The sequence below is a fragment of the Podarcis muralis genome, chromosome 4 (genome assembly GCF_964188315.1).
Source record: "Podarcis muralis chromosome 4, rPodMur119.hap1.1, whole genome shotgun sequence".
Taxonomy (NCBI): domain Eukaryota; kingdom Metazoa; phylum Chordata; class Lepidosauria; order Squamata; family Lacertidae; genus Podarcis; species Podarcis muralis.
The window spans coordinates 93,503,126-93,521,441 of NC_135658.1; the positions used below are offsets into that span (position 1 = coordinate 93,503,126).

General features: G+C 41.7%; 1 protein-coding gene and 1 pseudogene across 2 annotated transcripts in view; both read left to right on the plus strand.

Moving 5' to 3' along the window:
- Positions 1–18,316, plus strand: part of GPC6 (glypican 6) — a 796,760-nt gene that overhangs the window by 137,452 nt on the left and 640,992 nt on the right. The window lies entirely within an intron of this gene.
- Positions 6,278–7,039, plus strand: LOC114596562 (large ribosomal subunit protein eL27 pseudogene; annotated as a pseudogene).

The window sequence follows — 18,316 nt, forward strand, 5'->3', positions numbered from 1 at the left end:
GAGAGAGAGAGAGAGAGAGAATCTATATATGAATACAATGCGTTTCTCTCCCAAGAGAGCCCAAGAGAGGGTTTAGTCCTTTTTGTTTTCAAAACTCCTTCAGAGCAGTGTATAAATTATAAATCCATAGCTTGCCTGTCCTCCTCCAGACAGTATCTGTCTGAAGGTACCACACTCTCACATTCTCAGTCAAAGAATCAACTAACAGAATAACCAGCCAACTGCCACCTTCTTTACCCATTTATTCTTTGTGAAATACATTTGCAATGCAGATGCAATACAAATACAAACAAGTTCCACAACAATTAGTTAAATAAAAAATAAATGCATTATTTATTTATTTATTAAGCACACATGTAGAGTTACATCTGATGGGCAGTGCAATCCTAGTATAGGGAGTCCATGAAATTCATGGTGAGGTAACTTACCTCTGTTCTAAATGCCACTCAGGAGTGAGGCTACTGCTGGCTGAGCCAGCCTGAGTGAAGGAAAATAGCATTTGACCTACACCACCCTTTCTGCTGGTTTGCTAGACAACAGTCGAGCAGAGGGAAGAAGAGGAGGAAGTCATCCACCTAGAGATAAGGGTGTATGAAGTTAGCAAGGCCTGTTCTGACCCACATTCGTCTTGGTCAACACTGTTTTCATTTTGCTGCAGTTTGGCTTCCACTCTAAACTATGCTATCCATCTCATGGTTTGCTGTAGCTGAATTCAACACAATCAAATCATTATGTTGTCATAGCATAATTCCACAGCATTCATTTCAATGCAAAGGAAAGTTCATAATAATGTTATGTATCATTTGTAGACTGAGGAAGGGGAAAACAAATAGAGATTACCAATTGTATTACCTAATTTCCATTCCTGAGCACAAACGAATATGCAAATTTCTGCTTCTGTTTCTGCTTGGAATGGAATTTTCGGCATTCCTTCTTGAGCTCCTTGAAGGAAGGGAGGTTCTAAATGCAATAGATACAGTGGTACCTCAGGTTACATATGCTTCAGGTTACATACGCTTCAGGTTACAGACTCCGCTAACCCATAAATAGTGCTTCAGGTTAAGAGCTTTGCTTCAGGTTTAGAACAGAAATTGTGTGGCGGCGGCATGGTGGTAGCGGGAGGCCCCATTAGCTAAAGTGGTGTTTCAGGTTAAGAACAGTTTCAGGTTAAGTATGGACTTCCGGAACGAATTAAGTACTTAACCTGAGGTACCACTGTAAATATATAATGATGCTAAAAGCCTTCCCACTGAAAGAAAGCAAGGCAGAAATCCTACTGGGCAGACACAACAGCTCTTTTGATCCTAGACTTAATTTCTATTCTGCCCTTCCAAATGATTTGAGTGGTTTACAACACTGAACATTGAACCCAATTAAACTCCACAATGAAAACTGATGATGACAGTGGCAAAAGATTGCGCACATAGCCAGGCGGCCAAAACTACAAACAAGATTAGTGGTAATCAACTTAATTTGTGAATGGCTTGCAACAGTGTTTACTGTAAAATACTTCCAGAAAGGTAACAGAGGTGGTCATCTGTGCACTTCAATTTTATGGCGATCACAATGAATGCTCAGTCTATCTGATACTTTCCTTATTCCTCCATTACCTTTAATAGGGTCTCTCCCTTGACCTTAATGGATGGGTGAGTTCATAGGGGAAGAAGAACTTTTTAAGCTATGCAGGTTCCAGGCTGTTAAAGAGCTTTTATAAGTTAATAACAGTATCTGAAATGGGACCCTAAAGGACATTGGCAGTCAGTACAAATTGCCGCAAAACTGGTTGAATATACACCTGCCTTCTAAGTCCTGCCAGGAGCCGAACTGCGGCACTTCGTATCAACCACAGTTTCCAAACCACCTTCAAGGATAACCCAAGACAGAATGTGTAGCAGTGGTTGTCATTGCATGCCAAAGGATCTGAACAAATCTGTCTCTTTCAGATGACTTTTAAAAGGGATTAGATTATTTAATGGATTATAAGGCCATCAAAGGCTGCTAGTCATGATGGTTGGATGTTGGTTCCAGCATGCCTTTGACTAATCTCATCTATTTATGAGGTCTGGTCACGCACTGGAGGGAATGTTGGACTTTATTGTCTTCTGGGTTGATTCAGAAGATCACTTAGGTTCTCAAAATATTATGTAAGAGCCCAAATATGTAGACCCATTAGGAATTTCACAGTATTTTTGGAGTTTGAGTCACAAGTTAAGCATTGCTGCATTTTTCCCCACATTTACATGGGAGGAAACCTCATAGAATTTGATGGCATTTACTTCTGAGTAAACATTTGCTGTGTTTTAGTCCCATTACCCTCAACAGAAAAGCTGAGTGTTTGCTTCACTTCACTTCCTACCCAACCCCATGAAATCAGTTGGACTTCAGTGTTGAATTTTAGTTTTTCCTTTTCATCTCTCTAAGTGGTTTTAGGCTTAATTCTCCCCACAATTCCTTAAACAGGAACCAAAAAAGTAAGAAACAAACTTTTTGTTGTTAATTTGCCACCTGGCAACAACGATCAACAAATAGAAGAAAATGCATGTTTGCTAAGACAAAATGAAGTAGCAAATTAAAAGTATTTGTCTCCCTTTTTCGCTCTTTAAATTTGTTACTAACTAATCTTGAAGTACAAGGGAAATGGTAAACTCATTGTTCAAGCTCCAGGAGTAATAAAGAGGAGAAAAACAGGTTGATTCATGCATGGCCTTCTCTTGCGGTGCTTATGAGGGTTCATTCACTCGTGGATATTGCTTGTCGAGCTCAATGTCGTTGATTTTCAGTGTAATATATTTTTGCCTTTTTCATCCATGCTATTTGATAGCAAGGGTGTGCGATCTACAGAGGGAGATAAACAAAGTTGTAGGCTACTGTGCTTATCACAAAAAAATTAGCTGGTGGCGCTATGGTCTAAATCACAGAGCCAAGGACTTGCCGATCAGAAGGTCGGTGGTTCGAATCCCCGCGACGAGGTGAGCTCCCGTTGCTCGGTCCCTGCTCCTGCCAACCTAGCAGTTCGAAAGCACATTGAAATGCAAGTAGATAAATGGGTACCACTCCGGTGGGAAGGTAAATGGCGTTTCCATGCGCTGCTCTGGTTCACCAGAAGCGGCTTAGTCATGCTGGCCACATGACCCGGAAGCTGTACGCCGGGCCCCTCAGCCAATAAAGCGAGATGAGCGCCGCAACCCCAGAGTCAGTCACGACTGGACCTAATGGTCAGGGGTCCCTTTACCTTTACCTAGAAGTCTATGATTGTCACACAATACTTGTTTACCACCAAGGCTAATATGAACACAGAACAGCTCACAGTTACCAGCAGTGCTTTTTTTTTCTTTTAAAAAAAATGTTTAGGGATACTCCTATTAAATGCTCACTTCCGTCTGAGACTCAGGAAACACCGTGACAGGAAACGAGGCTGCCATCGGGGGTAGCAACAGAACTGATGATTCACCGTGATAGAGAAAAAACTAAAAAAATTAGTTCGATTCACAAAATGTTTAGGGATATCCGTACCCCTGCGTCCCCCCAGAAAAAAAGCACAGGTAACCAGTAATGCTCTGGTTCTCTTGGGCTCCTCCCAACAAACTGTTTATTGAGCATCCATCATGGTTTTGCTTGTGCAAAGCTTATGTGGGAGTTATACAAGGGGTTATACAATGCCTGCCCTTTACTGAGCATTCTTTCCAGTTCATTTGCACGGAGGTTACATGACAGTGAACATTAATCCTGTTTTGCTTGCATGGACGTGGCACATCTTCCCAAATCAGTCATTTATCCCACACTTTTTAGCTCACTTCCCCCGTTCCTTTCCTAGATACAAAAACTCTGTTTTGTCATTGCACCAGAGCAGGTTAATCACTTTAGTCGTGAAGCCTGCATTTCCAGTTTGCGACTGAATCCCTCCCGCAAAACGTTGACAGTCTGAAGGTCACCCTTGTTAAACTTTTTGTTGTGAGGAATGGTGAAAGTGGGGAGCAGGGACAATGCTCTGCATTTTAAAAAGCCCAAACACCACACAAGGCTGCCTTGGGTGGTTTCACCCCTATATTTCTTGGGAAAGGGACATGATTCAGTAGGAAAGCCTCTGCTTTGTATACAGAATGTTTCAGGGTCAATCCCCAGCATCTCCAGGCAGGTTTGGGAGAGAATTTCTGTCTGAAATCCTGGAAAGCGGTGGCCTGTCAAACTAGACGATACTAAATTAGATGGGCCAATGGTCTTAAGAAGAAGAAGAGGAGTTTGGATTTGATATCCCGCTTTATCACTACCTGAAGGAGTCTCAAAGCAGCTAACATTCTCCTTTCTCTTCCTTCCCCACAACCAACACTCTGTGAGGTGAGTGGGGCTGAGAGACTTCAAAGAAGTGTGACTAGCCCAAGGTCACTCAGCAGCTGCATGTGGAGGAGCGGAGATGCGAACCCGGTTCCCCAGATTACGAGTCTACCGCTCTGAACCACTACACCATATTGGCTCTTATACTCTTAAGCAGTATAATGAATCTTCTTATGTTCCCTTATATCTCTTATGTTCAGGCTTCTATGATCCCCCCCCCCCCCTGCATGTTTAGTGGGAAAACTTTAGCTACTTGGAGATGCTGCTTGATTTTCTTCTGACTTTTTCACCTTTTGAGGCTTTGCGTGACTTGAGCTCCTAGAGTTTCTTTCTCGTCTCTATGGCCCACCTTTCCTCTATCTCCTGTAGATCAATTTAGCCAATTATCTCAGTTGGTTAGAGCATGGTGCCAATCATGCCAAGGTCGCAGGCTTGATCCCCATATGGGACAGCTGCATATTCCTGCTTTACAGGGGTCTGGCCTTGATGTTCCACAGAAGAAGAAGAAGAAGAAGAAGAAGAAGAAGAAGAAGAAGAAGAAGAAGAAGAAGAAGAATAGTAGTAGTAGTAGTAGTAGTAGTTTGGATTTGATATTCCGCTTTATCACTACCCAAAGGAGTCTCAAAGTGGCTAACATTCTCCTTTCCCTTCCTCCCCCACAACAAACACCCTGTGAGGTGAGTGGGGCTGAGATACTTCAGAGAAGTGTGACTTGCCCAAGGTCACCCAGCAGCTGCATGTGGAGGAGCAGAGACGCGAACCCGGTTCACCGGGATACGAGACTACCGCTCTTAACCACTACACCACACTGGCTCCCTTCCAGCTCTACAGTGATTCTAAGATCTTGTTCTCGCCTCTATTTTACCTCAGTTTGAATAAGGATGGACAAATCTGTCAATTTCAATTTAACTTGGTTTCTTATTGTTCTCAAACTCAAGTTCAGCTGACCTCCTCAGCTTGCAGATTTTGAAAATAACAAGTCCTTGTGGAAATCTGCAGCACGGGGACTGGAAGAACCATGGAGACCATGCTGAACTATGCTGACATGTCACATTGGTAAACAGAAGCGCACCACAAATTTATGCCATTAGAGGACAAACACCATTAGTCCCTCCAGCATGCTGCTCACATCCTGTCTGTGGCACATCAACATTGCTCCAGGCCACATCTTTCTCTTTGCTCCTCCTTTCCTATCAATCATGAGCACATTGGCACAAAGGCAAGCGAGATCCAAACTAGATGTGACATTAATTTTGCGAATCCTATTAACATGCATGTTTTTTTGTGTTGTTGTTTTTTAAAATGCAAATGGCAGCTCAAGGCTTTGTTGTTGTTAAAATATTACCATTCCTTGGCCCAGTCCTGATGCTGCTTGCCCCTGGTGGCTATTTACATAGTAATAATAAAAAACAAAGAACCACACACATTAATTTGATTTATGCAACAGACTTTGTGTCTACTTTTGCCCAAAGGCAGAAAGGTCTAAGGTGGTGGCATTGTGGCAAGAAAGTACTGTATCGAGGGCCTTGAAAATATACCTCAAAGTGCTACTGCTTACTGAACACGAAAGAAAAGCAAGTGAAACTGGTACTTACTGTTTGTATTTTCATGTCTATATTTCTATCTAATATTTCATGGGCCTTCAAAGGCTTGACTTCAATGGTCCCAAAGTAACAGTAGCATCCTTTGGTCAAAGTCTGTTGATGCCCTGGAGCCACAGGGGCTCTTGAACTGTAAGGACTGTGTCATGTTCTATTTTCTTCCTCAAGCACGTTGGCTAAAACGGTACTCAAATGAACTGTTTCATTCATGTCAAGCTCAAGACTGATTTAAGCAGGAAGGAGCTCTTTCTTTCTCTTTTCATTGCCTTGAGTTCTCAAAGGCTTCAAGAGCACTAAGAGAGGACAGCATAGATAATACATCTCATAAGATAGGTCGTGGGCAATGAAGCTAGGTTTTTTGTGTGTGTGTTTTTAATTGGTTTGATTTTAGACTATGGCTGTAATCCTAACCCACTTACCTGAAAGTAAACCCCATTAGACCCACTAGGGCGTATTTCTCAATAGACATGGTTACAATCAGGGCTTTTTTATCCAGAACTCAGCAGAATTCAGTTGCAGCACCTCCCAGGGAGACGCCATTGCCATTATAAGAAAACAAGCGAGGTGTTCATGGTGAGTTCCGGCACCTCTTTTTCTAGAATAATAGCACTGCTTTAAAAATGCTGTGTAAATTGCATGTAGGCTGCAATCCCAGAGACGTTTACTTTGGAGTAAGTCTCATCGAGCTCAGTGGAATTTATTTTTGAGTGGACATGTACAAGATTCTGAGCGAGCTCTCTTTCCTCTTCTGGTGTGGGTGCCATCGCCGCTGCAACTCCAAGATGGGCAAGTTTGTGAAACCAGGGAAAGTCGTCCTCGTCCTCGCTGGGCATTGCTCTGGACACAAAGTTGTTATTGTTAAGAATATTGATGATGGCACCTCTGACTGCCCCTACAGCCATGCTCTGGTGGCTGGGTTCGATTGCTACCCATGCAAAGTGATGGCCAGCATGGGCAAGAAGAAGATTGCCAAACATCCCAAGTCCTTTGTGAAGGTCTCCAATTACAATGACATGATGCCCACCAGGTACTCTGTTGATATTCCCCTTGACAAGACTGTTGTCAACAAGGGTGTCTTTAGACATAAAGCCAAGAGGCCAAAGTGAATTTGAGGAGAGATACAAGACAGGCAAGAACAAGTGGTTTTTCCAGAAGCTCTGATTCTGAGTGGCATGCATTTGCACCAATAAATATTATTGTAAAGCGCCCCCCCCCCCAAAAAAAAGATTGCACTGTTCCCATTGAAATCATGACTAGCTTGTTTTCAATTTGACTCATATTCAACTAACTGAAATGGTACAGTCATGCAGCACATTGGATGCATTTATTATATTCCTTTGGTTTGTCAACTGTCAGAAAATTCTCTGGAGGGTTCAGTAATCCCTCACATTGATAACTCTTTGGCAGGGCAGGGCGGGGGGACAATAAATGGTCGTCCACCTTTGCATTGCCTGGTTACTTCAGTCTCTTTGTATCTCTGCACGTAGTCATTTGTATGCAACTTGCTCTCAGCTGTGGCCTATTTGTTTCGTGGACTCCTAGTGTATCCTGTGGTTCTGTCGGGTGGCTGCCAGCATCTCCCATGGCCAGTTGTCCAGGAACATACAAAGAAAAGGAAATGTTTCTTACTGTCTGCTTTTTATTCAGTATTTACAGAGAGAGACTATAGTACCCAGCCTCTTGGATAATGGGTGTTGTCCCAAATGAATCTCCACCCCCATGTCTCCCATTTCCTCATTCCTCATATCTATGGGTGCTGCTACGTCCTCTCTGCATTTGAGGTCTTTGCTTTCCTACTTTCAAGGCTTGCCGGGTTCTGGGAGAGGTGGGGTCTGGAATGCTTTCTAAAGACACTGTGTCCGTCAGCTGTTGCCTCCTTGGTGCTTCCTCTCCCTCCTCTTTCTCTCCCATTATTTCCCAACTTTCCCAGCTCATCTGCCTCTGAGCTGTGACCTCCCTCAAACCCCTGTTGTAATTCTGAACGGTCTCCTTCTTCTCTGGAAGGGTCAGGCTGGGAAGGCGGTCTCCACCATTCCTCCTCTGCCCAGTCCCTGACAGGTGTCTCACTTGATCTGGGCCATGCTAGCATAGCTGCACCGATGTTTCCTTTATTGTGAAATATTGCATAAACGACTGTATATTCATAATCATTATAGTTGCAATAGCCCACAGCTCCATGTGCATATGGGTCCAAATGTACACAGAAAGCAGAACATGACCAGAACCTGACCTCTCATTGCAGCACTGAGTGGCTCTCTCCTCACATACTACCTGTACACTGTTGCTGAAATTACTGAAAGTGAGAAAATGTTGGTAACATACTAACTGTAGAATCAGAGGCATCAAAATATCAGTTTCTGGGTGACAGCAGGAGGAGATTTGCCCTCATCCACTCCTGCTGTAGGCACCTATTTGGTCACTGCGGCTTTTTGTATGTTCTTATAAACGTAATGAATTCTGCAAGAGACCTAAGGGAAAGTTTTTCAGGCACTGCAAATTACAGCCATAGCTAAAAACATGAAGCTCATTCATAAATTTAGTGCTCATTAATAAAGCTGGTATTACTGTGTTGTCAATTTAAAAAGAAATATAGCAAGTTGACCAATTTCTAGTGGCAACCATATTTTTTAGTAAACAAATTCCTATTTTCTGTATTGTGACTTAACTGTCGTATGTTTGCAGATTTGTTGCATTGATCTAAATGACTGGGAATTGCTTGCAAATAGTGCTAACCCCTATATGTCCATTAATTTATTCATTGCTACTGGTGATTGCATTATGTTAGACAAAACAGAGTCGTTTAGCACTCTGGAGAGTTAAACCATGCCTGAATTAAATGGTTTTCTACATTTTTCCCCATACCAGAAACAGGATGAGATTAATGTCCTATGGTTGTCTAGGGGTTGACTTTTTCCCCTAAGATGAAAACAACTAAGAGTCTTCTACTGCCCTTTAGGTAGCTGAAACTGGAGGTGTTAATTGCTTGCCCAGTGAAGAAAATGCTGAGATTTTAACTCTGCCTTAAATCTTAATTGTGACCTTTATTCTCCAGACCAACATCTTTTATTTCAAAGAGAAGCAGACAAAAATAAGTGTGGGATTCCTTATACGCCCTTTATCTCTGTTACAGCACTCAGCTTCTATTCTTTGTCATTTCTTTCTCAACATCTATTTTTGCCACACACCCTTTCATGATGTTGCATTTTCATTGATCTTGGTCTGCTCTAAATAGCAGACATAAAGTGCAGCGTCATTCAGCATAAGCAGACCTGAGTAGAAAACACATTCATGCCCTTTTTTCACACCTTCCATTGACTGCCTAACACTAACAGTAATCCAGAGATGTATAGAGGTGGTTCAGTATATGCTAGTGTGAGTCTTTCCTTGGTGGACAACAGAAAATGTTAGCTGATATCTTGATCAAGATAGCAAACTTTTTATAAATGAATGGAAATGGTTTATTGAATATTTACAAATAGCTTGTACACAGATAAGAACATTGGCAGGATTATTGTAATAACCTGCAGTTTTATAAGAGTATATATTTAAAGAAGATGAATAAATGAGCAAATTAAGTTAATTTGGATATGAGAAGATATTAAAAATAAATTTAAGGAACCGCAGAAAGAGGGGGAAGGAAGTCAAGTTTTGAAATTTTAGAATGATTATAAAATTATTGAAATGTATAAAACTGAAAATCATAAATAAAATAACAGGTAAATCCAAAAAAGAAAAAGAAAAGAGAAAATGTTAGTTTTTGGTCATTTATCAGTCTGGGACAGTAGCAAAAATTCTGGCAAGTGAATACACATCGGCTCTTCAAGCTGTAAATTGTGGTAAATACCTTACAATTAAGATGTGAAGTTTACATATTTTTGTAGACCAATAACAAGGGAAGGATACTTTTGGGAAATTAGGCTCAGCGTCTGTTCATCATTGATAATGCGGTGTTCCTTACATATCCAGGATGTGGTTTAATTTGCATTGATTTTTAGATTGGACATTTTGTGTGTGTGTGTGTGTGTGTGTGTGTGGTCAATTTCATGTTTCCTAGTTATACACTATAATGCACTAAGTTTCTCTTATGCGCTGTATATAGGATATATTCTGATATTTGCAACCTAGCTTGATTATTTGTCTGGAATCAACCTTCTTTTACTTATGAGACTGTAGCTGAAAGTAAACAAGAGAACGTTCTAAGTGACAAAGCCTGAAGAATGCATAACAAATATAGGGTGTTGCAGTCACAGGGGAGGCACTTTATAGAGTATATCAAACTGTCATTTGAATATTTCATTTGTATTTTTTAGGGCAAGTCAACATTCAGCTTGTACCATATGGTTCAGCACAAAAACCTTTCTTTCTTTTGAAATCAGCTACTTTCTGACTTGTCTCCCTCTGCTGTACCCTCTATAAAACCAAATTAGCTGCTGGATAAATAGCTCCATATGATTCATTCAAGTTCCAGAATCTCTAAAGCCTAAGAATCTTAAGGATCACCTATTCAAATGGCCTCTCGTTGTTAGGCTACAAACTATGCTAAGAAAGAGCATAACTGCAGTCAGGGCTTTTTTTTCAACTGAAACTCAGTTCCGGCACCTCTCAGGTGGGTGCCATTGCCATTACAAGAGAACAAGTGAGGTGTTTATGGTGGATTCTGACACCTCTTTTTCTAGAAAAATAGCACTGGCTGCAGTGCACATTTCCAAATGCACTGCTAATGATTCCTATTCTCTGAATGCTGCTTCGTTGTTTCCCCCCCCCCCCCCATCAAATGAGCCAGCGATGTTCAATTTTTCTAGCTTAACGCAAGAAGGGCTTTCACTCTTGCTAGAAGTTTGGCCTTGCCCTCACCAGTTCTGGAAGGCTCCTATATAAGAGTCCTGTATGCACAGAGACTTTGCGCCGGCCCATTAGGGGAAATAGGAAGCCCCAAACACATATTTTTTAGATGTCCTTTTTATGTTGAGATTCGTAGAGAAACCATTGATCCTTTGCTGAAGAGGTTTGCTGGTCTTTCAGACAAGTCTAAACTAAATTCTCTCCTCTTAGGCAAAGACGACCTGGCTGGTAGCCAGATTCTGCGCCCAGATTTGTAGGCACAGATCATCCTCTAGAATAAACTAGCTTACTAGGGAAATGCTGAAGTCACCCTTTTGGGGTGCCTCAGGGTCTATTTTTATGGTAGCCCAAATCTCAGTTGTATGGGTGTATGTATATAGTTCAATTTTAACTCATGAGCTATTGCTGCAGTCTGCTCTGATTGTATATTTTATCTTTATGAATGCTGTTTTTATTGTGTTATGTGAGCTGGTCTTTGACCATAATAAATTATCTAGCTAGCTAGCTAGCTAGCTTAAGAGAACCCCTGCATATCTGCCATGGAACCCTACAGACATCTGTTAATAAGTAGATGCCCTTTACTATTGGCAGTTCATAGAATTGGAGAGTTGAATGGGAATCCTTTGCCCAACGTGGGGCTCCAACCCACAACCCTGATACTGAGTCTCGTGCTTCACCGACTGAGCTATATAAGTTTCTTGATTGAACCATTTGGAAAAATTGAGATACATTAAATGACTAGAAACTCTCTTGAAAACATACAGTAAAGAAATTAATTATTCCAGTGTGTATATATCTCACAAGGCAACCCAGTGCTTTTAGTCCTTTTGTCTCTCTTCATTTTATTGCAAGGCACGAAACTCAAAATAGTTTCAGTAAGTAGTTTTTCTCACTCACGCAGAGCAAAATGGAGTGGTGGAAGATCTGGCTGCTGCAGTGAGGAAGAGACGACAAAACAATGACTTTTATAATTGAAAACTTTGAGGACTGTGAATTCAGAACAGCCAGCAAAGCTTTGCCTGTTGTATTTGATCCCACTTTATTGACATGCTTTGGTATCTGTTTAGTATATAGAGACCATTACACAACTGATTGGATACGCTGGCCTGTCAAATAATTTGATTTCACTGGAGCATGGTGTCTACAAATATCAGTTGGGGACAGGTTTATGGGCCCTCCCACGTCTTGGAGGCAGCAGTTGATGGTTTGTGCAAGTTGGCTTCAGGCTTGGAATTGCATTTCTGGTTGTGCTATGCCTTAACAGAAAGAAAGAGGTTTCCATTTTTCTGCCATAAAATGAAAGCAATAATCAATGTACTCTACTATAAAATAAATAAGACGGTATTGTAGATGATAACAATTAAAATTATTATTTTTTTCTTACCTGCACTGATGATAGTCATTGTTTGGATGGGGGGCTTTTATCCATTTCCGCAGTCACACAATCAATCAATCAGTAGCTGAACTGGGTTCCACGCAGTCACAAAAACAAATGAATCGAAAAAGCCTCAAAAACAAAAATGCAAAATAAATAGCAAAAATAAAAGTGCCAAACTCAATCCGTTCTGGAAGTCCGTTTGACTTCCGAAATGTTCGAAAACCAAGGCTCAGCTTCTGATGGGTGCAGGCGCCCCAGAAACAATGGCCAACAGCCGCATCAGCTGTTTGGCTTCTGAAAAATGTTCAAAAACCAGAACACTTACTTCCGGGTTCTCGGCATTTGAGAACCAAGGCGTTTGAGAACCAAGGTACCACTGTATCAGCAAATAATAATTAAACAGAAATTCACTCTTAACAATTACAATAAATAATTTCTAAGCTATAATCAATGAAAATAACAGCAAGTCACAGTGCATAAAACAACACAAATCAAATTGAGAAGCAAAGACATATAACTTATAAAAGAGAGAGAGAGAGAGAACAAAGCACAAGAAAATCATAAATGAAATATAATCTCTAAAAACATCAGGCACCTAAACACATCAGACATTTGCAAGTGTCTTCACAGGGAAAGTCCTGGAATTACAGAAGCCATTCTGGTTTCTGATTTGATCCCAGACTGTTCCTCTTGCCCTTTTTGAAGGATGTCCCTGTTTTCATCTGAGAAATGTTGGAGAGGAATTGGGTGTCCCTCTTTTCATCAGAGAAAGGTTGGAGAGGATGGAATAGGATGTCCCTGTTTATACCCGAGAAATGTTGGAAGGGTTGGAATAGGATGTGTCCCTCTTTTCATTGGATAAATGTTGGAGGGGATTCATGCATGCATGTCCACACACCCAGTATGGGCCCGGGGCCTGTCTTGCTGAAGCTCAGCTGGTTGAACAGTGGTCAATCTGTGGAGAGAAAACTGTACACAGGGAGAAGCATACAAACAGGTTTTCAAATTTCTCCTGAATGTTAAGAATGAGAGAGACAGATGCCTCCCACCAGGGAAGGCATTCCACAAAGGGGAACCAGCCACCCAGAACACCTGTTACAGGGTTATATAAAGGAAACAACAACAACATTTTATTAATTTATGAATTGCCTTTCACATAAGTCTTGGGTCATTTTACAATCATGGAATAAAAACAACCAAAGATAGGCATGAAAGCAAATGAACACCCAAAGGCAAAGACCATATATTTTCTAGCTGGAAAAGCTTGTTGAAACAAAAAATGCCTTCTGTTGTTTCCGGAAAGTACAAATAGTGGGTGTTCGTCATATAATAATCATTTCAGACAATTATAAGCCTCGGGCAAAAGATTTAAGGGGCCTGGATTAAAATGGCAGATAGATTGTGTGTGATGTTAGCAATTTACTGTTACTTAGCTTCTGTCTCTCATCTGTAAAACTGGCTTAATCATAATCTCCTTCACAGGGCTGATTTGAAGGTGAGGGAGGGACTGTAAATCTCTTGGCGTACCAAGGCATAAAGCTTGCACCTTGTTATGCATTTGCAAGTCCCACTGAAATGGACCGTAATGTATTGGATTGAAACCATAGCATTCTATAGACACAGTAAAAAGAAGATGGGTGGGCGAGATGCAATTATCCTTTTAAAATATAGGCAAAGCATAGGCGGCGGTAAAATCCACTTAATTTTATGACCAGGGGTGTTTAAGATTTAGTAAGAAGGTTACCTTTCTTTAAACTGGTCATTAGACAAATTTCCAAAGGTAAGCTGGCTCTGAGCATATTAGGCGCTCCCTGAGACTATCGAGTATTTTAGTGTAACAGATCCGAGCAAATGCTGTTTACCTTGCTTAAGATGGGCTCTTGCAGAATCCTAACTGGAGGCTCTTTCAGTGATGTCCTTTAGAAAGAAATCAGTGTGTCATCTGCCAGCTGTTTCTCTGTAAAATGCATTAAGAGTACACAGCTAATTAGGACTGACCTTTTCCAATATTCATCACACCGTCGCTTTACCGTGCTGAAACTTTGCTTTCAAGAAGATGCCGAGGATCTTTGCATAAAGGGAGCATGACTAGTTTTACATTTTTTCTTTTGTTATGGTAGCTTCAAGAATCTTCCCCAGGTACAGATAAGGTGATTATTTTATGTTGTTGTTCTCATTTCTATTACATGGAATGATGCAGCAAGGTAATGAATGGAACAGCAGGAAGAAGCTTTGTTCGATTGTTTCACCATCCTGCCTCATTCAGCCTAATTCTTGCATAATTTTTTAAAAAATTTCAATTAAATGAGGATGAGGTGGCCTTCCAGATGTTGATGGATTCTGACTCATACCATCTCCACGTCAGCATGGTCCAATACATTGGGGTGATGGGAATTGCGAGTCCAGAAAAATCTAGAGGGCCGCAGGTTCCTATTCTTGAATTAAAATAAAAGAGGTTGCTTTTTCAACTTGTAACAAAGGACCAGTTTGGGAGTCACGGAAGCAGAGGGATATGGTATATTTCTTTGTGATATAGCACATAGGGACAGCTTATGCAAACAAACAAAGGACCTTCTCAGTGCTATTTTTCTAGAAAACGAGGCAACAGAACTCATAATGAACACCTCCCCTTGTTCTCGTATATTGGCAATGGTGTCCACCTGAGAGGTGCCAGAACTGAGCTCTGGTGAGTTCCAGCTAGAAAAAAAGCCCTTGACCTTCTTAATTTGACAGCCAATATCATATGCTCTCTGGCCCTCTACTGATGTGTCTATGCTCAGCTGACTTGTTGACCCCAGCCCCTTCTCTTCTCTGAATTTCAACAGAGTTCATTAGCATGAGACCATAGTTGCATGTGGAGAAATGTACAGGACAAACTTGTTTCCTCCCAAATTCGGCACTGTTATGTTTGTAGGCTCCACAGATAATTGGGTACATTAGGCCAAAGCAGAGACATCACCTTGCCGACAAAGGTCCGTATAGTTAAAGCTGTGGTTGTCCCAGTAGTGATGTATGGAAGTGAGAGCTGGACCATAAAGAAGGCTGATCGCCAAAGAATTGATGCTTTTGAATTATGGTGCTGGAGGAGACTCTTGAGACTCCCATGGACCGCAAGAAGATCAAACCTATCCATTCTTAAGGAAATCAGCCCTGAGTGCTCACTGGAAGGACAGATCCTGAAGCTGAGGCTCCAGTACTTTGGCCACCTCATGAGAAGACTCCCTGGAAAAGACCCTGATGCTGGGAAAGATTGAGGGCACAAGGAGAAGGGGACAACAGAGGACGAGATGGTTGGACAGTGTTCTCAAAGCTACCAGCATGAGTTTGACCAAACTGCGGGAGGCAGTGGAAGACAGGAGTGTCTGGCGTTCTCTGTTCCATGGAGTTACAAAGAGTCGGACACAACTAAACGATTAAACAACAGCCCAAAGTTCATGCAGTGGCACTCTTGTAACTGAAAGCAAGTGAGAATCACTTGTCAAAGATTTACTTCTCCAGGGCGGGGAACCTGTGACTCTCCAGCTCTTGCTGGACTTCAACTCCCATTAACTCTTATCATTGGTCATGTTTTCTGGAGATGATTGATGTTGGACTCCAACAACATCTGAAGAACCACAGGGCCTCCCACTTAGGGTTTACACATAGGCACAGCTGCTTCCTTAGTAAATGCTATGTCTCTTTTTCATGCTAGACAGTTAATGTGCCAGCAATAATCCCATGTGCCCTTAATCATTCATAACCAGACATATCTGATTCTCTGCAGCTAAAAGCTTCCCTATTCATAATTAAGTGATAACAGCCAAAAGAAACTAGCAAAATCTGGAAATGGACAGGATGAAGGCTTGAAAGAAAGTTTAAGTCTGTGTTATTACTGAGGTACGGTAGGTAAGACTAGCATGGCATGTCGCATCCTGAAAACTAACATTAATAACAATTGCTCCTTGCTGTGGTTTTCACACAAAACTAAATAAAAATTTTGAATTATGTGAGAAAGAAAACAAACAAACAAACAAACAAACCTTTAATGGATGGGGTCACACTACAACCTCCCCATTCACCCCCACTGCAAAATGAAATTTCAGAAATACAGAAATTAAATCTGATCTGAAGTAGCCAGGGCCTCCAATATTTCCAATGAAAGAGCCGTCCCAACCCCAAGTTCCACAGCAGCTGTGCATGCCATGGGGCATCTAGTACTCGCAACACAGTGGTACATGGATGGTGCTGTGGTCTAAACCACTGAGCCTCTTGAGCTTGCTGATCAAAAGGTCAGCGGTTCGAACCCATGTGATGGGGTGAGCTCCCGTTGCTCTGTCCCAGCTCCTGCCAACCTAGCAGTTCAAAAGCACACCAGTGCAAGTAGATAAATAGGTACCGCTGCTGCAGGAAGGTAAACGGTATTTCCATGCGCTCTGGTTTCCATCACAGTATGCCAGAAGCGGTTTAGTCTTGCTGGTCACATGACCCAGAAAGCTGTCTGGGGACAAACGCCATCTCCCTTGGCCTGAAAGTGAGATGAGTGCCGCAACCCCATAGTCACCTTTGGTTAGACTCAACCATCCAGAGGTCCTTTACCTTTCCCTTATTCGGATCACACGCACAAACCACGGGGCATCTGCATGACACATCAGCACCCTCAGCAGCATGCACAGGTGATTTCATCACGCCACAGGGCCCCTCAAACATGGGGGCAAGGCAGCACACTTGCTTTTCACTCATTCTCCTTCCTTGGTGTTTTCACCAGATGCACACACAGCACAAGGAAACTATCATGGGAAGCCAGTAGAAAGAAAGCCAACCTGCTGCTTTCAAAGGCTGTGTATACTCAGAAACAACATGTCCATGGTTCTTGACCATCCCTTAAAACAAAGCTCCAGCTGCAGATGTCTTTCCAACATTTTCTATAAGTATGATTAGGAATTTCTCTCCTCCACCCCTCTTACAAAGACTCTTGTGGGCATCAGGCCACAGAAGTGCATTGATGATTTCAGTTTCTCTTATTTTTCTTTTCCTTCCAATTGCAGTGGTTTGAAACTGTTCACTCTTAGTGACATTTGCTTTCAATTAAATTGCTTTACATTTGAACTAATAAAAATATGTAACTGTCATCTGGGACCCCCACCCCACCCAGTCACTTTGCCAAAACAACACAATGCTCTGGAATGAGCTAAGTTTTGGATTGGGTTGCCTTAATTCTGATGAGAGATGAATGAAATGATTGGAAGGCAAAGAGTGCCATATTGACAGCTGGTGCAGCTCAGCCAAATTCCGTTTACATCAATGGGAGAAAACGCCCTTAAGGAGCCTGAGTAGTTTGCTGAAGCAGGTCCAGTATCTGGTGTAATTTCCGTCATGATGTTAGATGGATTGTATTGGAAAGTACGTATTGCAAGTGCTTGGCAGGCTGGGATCTTCTGACTGCTTCTTCTGCAGTATTTTTAAACTGGGGTGGGAAACCTCAGGTCTCCATGTCTGGAACTCAACACTCTCCCCAGGCTACACCTCTTACTGGGTAGAGCTTTCTTTTCATCGTTGGCTTATAGAAAAGTATGCATTACCAACTATATTCTGCGTAGACTGTTTTACTGGTATGTGTGCATGTTTCTGTGGAGTGTCCTGAGAGTGCATTGAAAGCTGAGTGTCCCAAGCAGGGAGAGGGGATGATATGTGTGTGTGATTAATATTTAACACAGCTCCCTAAGCCAGACATATTTTGAATCAAAACTTCCGTCTTTCAAGTGCATATGATTCCCACTCACCCTTAAATAAAGTCATTAGCTGTTTGGAATAGAATCCAAAATCTGGACTGGAATCCAAAATCTTGAGTAATAGATAAAGCATCTATCTGGGAAATGTATGAATAGCATGAGCCAAAGTACTGAAAATTCATTCCATCTACAGCTCTTTTATTAGTTTCAGCATTTTACATCCAGTTAACATGGTTCTACATATGTGAGGAACAGACTGAAGGAACATCGCCCTTCTGAGATGTGGCTGTAGAAAGGGTGAACATTTTAACAGCCATCATTACTAAATATTATTTAAAAGCTGTCAGAGCCTTCGTTTGCCTTGAGGAGTTGTGACATATGGTCAGAAATGGTTTGAAGATTTATAGGCGTCCCCGCTGGATGGGTTTCAAAACATTCTCTAACAAGATCCGTGT